This window comes from Saccopteryx bilineata, chromosome 3 (genome assembly GCF_036850765.1).
Source record: "Saccopteryx bilineata isolate mSacBil1 chromosome 3, mSacBil1_pri_phased_curated, whole genome shotgun sequence".
Classification (NCBI taxonomy): domain Eukaryota; kingdom Metazoa; phylum Chordata; class Mammalia; order Chiroptera; family Emballonuridae; genus Saccopteryx; species Saccopteryx bilineata.
In genome coordinates, this window is record NC_089492.1 from 34,505,650 (window position 1) to 34,508,811 (window position 3,162).

Here is a 3,162-nt window from a genome sequence, read left to right on the forward strand (position 1 = left end):
CAGCTTTAATCTCTAAACCCCTGTAAGGAGGATGAGTGCACAAGTCATAAGTGCCAGAAGTGAGAGTAGGGAAGAAAACATTGGAAAAGGCCTCCGCTCCAGTTTCCTCACTTGTAAACCAGGGAGTGTAGTGCCAGCAAAGCCCTGAGCCCACACAGGGCTAGAATCAACTGCTTAAAATTAATGAGCCGGGAATTGAGTTAGAAACAGGTCTGCTTCACTGACAGCGGCCGCGATGACCACAAGAACCGTGCCCATCTGGAGGCAGGTTTCCCTGCACCATTGTCCCTTAGGCTGTAAACCCAGCTCACTCAGACACCAAGTTCAAGGCAACACTCATCTTCAAGCAGAAGGGACTCTGGACTACTCCCAATTCTGTGGCTCCCAAGCAGGCGCTCCCAGCTTCCTGTGAACTTGGTGAATCACCCGACGGGTGCCGTCGTGCTGGGGCGCCTGCCAGACCTCTCCTTTCAGAGTTTGTCTGAGTCGTCATTGTCCAGCCCCCTCGGTGTGCGGCACTCAGACACCACGCTGGGTCATCCCGCTCAGGGAGCAGAGCCCTAACGGGGTAACTGGGCACTGCTCCAGTCTCTCTTCCATCCCCACCCTCCGTTTGGCTTTCGCCTGTCCAGTTCAATTGATAAAAAAAAAAGTTACCTGCAAAGCTACCAAGGAGCAGGCAGACAGTGCCCAGGAAAAGTGATAGTTATAGTCACTATGAACATTTGTGTTCAAGTACCTGTCTGTGTACCTGTTTCCAATTCTTTCAGGTATATACCTAGGAGTTTCATTTATATAAAATATTTAGAACAGGTAAATGCATAAATACAGAAAGCGGATTGGTGGTAGCCAGGGGTGAGGGGAGAGGGGAATGGAGAGTGGGTTCAGGGTTCCTTTTGGGGTGATAAAAATGTTTTGGAACTTCATAAAAGTATGAATGTACTGTATGCCACTGAACTGTACATTTTACAGTGGTTAATTTTATGTTATGTGAATTGGACCTCAATTATATATATATATTATAATTTAACATATATATATATATATGTTAGGGCATTAAACCTGCCTTCCCAGGGAAATGCCATGTAAAATAAAAGCAACTGAGAGCACAGAGACCCAGACGCGTCGACACTGAGTGCGGTGTCACATTATAGTACAGTCACAATGCATAGGCGACACATTATGGTACAGCCATATTTTATAGGGAGGAGGAGCTGGCCTGGTAGTTTCAGAATCATGAGAGACAAATATCTTTATACTGTCAATATTATACTTGGTGTTCCTTAAAATACAATAAGGCCTTTAAATCTCTTTGATGAATGGTATTCTCAGTCTTAGGTACAAAATTCTACACAGTGCTTCTTATGTACCTCAAATTTGATAACCACTGAGTTAGAAAGAAGGGGGAAAGGATAAGCTTATTTGTATATGTCTAGTCCTTTCGGATATTCCACCTTGATAAAGGTGGGGAGGAATGCAGCATGGTAACTATAGTTACTAACATCATATGGTATATTTGATAGTTGCTAAGAGAATAAATCTTAAAAGTTCTCATCACTAGAAAAAACAATTTTGTAATTATGTATGGTGATGGATCTCAACTAAACTTATTGTGATCATTTTGCAATGTATTCAAATAGCTGAATAAGGATGTTGTATACCTGAAACTAGTATGTTCTATGTCAATGATACCTCAATAAAACAAAAACATTCCAGGACACAGTAGGATACAAAAACAAATGGAAAAATGTACCATATTTTCTGAAAGGCGACTCAATTCCATTTTCCTTTCTTGTGTCAAGAGTATGCTGATCGAGCCTGACCTGTGGTGGCTCAGTGGATAAAGTGTGGACCTGGAACGCTGAGGTCACTAGTTCAAATCCCTGGGCTTGCCTGGTCAAGGCACATATGGGAGCTGATGCTTCCTGCTCCTCCCCCTTCTCTCTCTCTCTCCTCTCTCTCTAAAAATGAATAATAACAATAATAAAAAAGTATGCTGATCGCGTTTGCAAACCACTGGGAGTGGGTTTGGCTGACCTGCGCCTGGTCTCCCGCGTGTCTCCGCCTGTCTTTCCGCTGGGCCCTCAATGCCAGCGGACCTGAGCCAGAGGTCTGGGCCCTTGAGTCTGCAGGAATTGAATGCGTGGCCACAGCACTGGCTGCAGGTAAAACACGCTGGGGCAGAGGTAGATGAGCTGGGCAAAGTGCTGATGCCCAAGAGTTCCCTCTGACCTCTAGGATAAGAACTGGCCCACCACCATTGCATGGGATGGCCTTGATCTAAGTAAACTCTACACCTTAGTGTTGACAGACCCAGATGCTCCCAGAAGCAGAAAAGACCCTAAATATAGGGAACGGCACAATTTCCTAGTAGTCAACATGAAGGACAATGATTTCAGCCGTGGCACAGCCCACTCTGATTATGTGGCTCTGGCTCCCTAAGGGCACAGGCCCTCACCACTACCTCTGGCTGTTTTATGAGCAGGACAGGCCGCTGAAGTGTGATGAGCCCATTCTCAGCAACTGATCTGGAAACCACCGTAGCAAATTCAAGGTGGTATCTTTCCACAAAAAGTATGAGCTCAGGTCGCCAGTGGCCAGCACATGTTACCAGGCTGAATGGGACACCTATGTGCCCCAGCTCTATGAGCAGCTGTCTGGGAAGTAGGGGGAAGCCAGGAGACAGCATCGCCCCAGGGCCCCAAGCAGTGTTCTCAAGTTCAGTGATGTATGTAGATTTCTCCTCTTCCTTGTTCCCATTCTCACAGGTGAGACCTGAGCAGATAGCAGTATAAGGTGACTTTTCCTCCTGCCTATCCTTTATAATTATACTGGGTCACACACCCTGGTTTATTTTTGATCAAATCTGAACTCCATTTTGGGGTCAATTTTGGTACTATAATGTGGTCATCAGATTGTTAATGTAATGATAGCAACCCAGAATTTATTTTAGGTGAGAGGAGGGGAGATAGTGAGGCAGACTCCCACATGAGCCCCAACTGGGATCCATTCCACAACCCCATCTGGAACTGATGCTCAAGTACAAAGCTATTTTTAGTGCCTGAGGCTGACACACTCAGACCAACCAAGCTATCCTTAGCACCCAATCAAGTCACTGGCTGCAGGAAGGCAAGAGGGAAAGAATGGGGGGGGGGGGGGGAG

The 3,162-nt window shown here is 45.9% G+C and overlaps 1 pseudogene; it reads left to right on the forward strand.

Moving 5' to 3' along the window:
- Positions 1–2,087: 2,087 nt before the first annotated feature.
- Positions 2,088–2,801, forward strand: LOC136328494 (phosphatidylethanolamine-binding protein 1 pseudogene; annotated as a pseudogene).
- Positions 2,802–3,162: the final 361 nt, after the last annotated feature.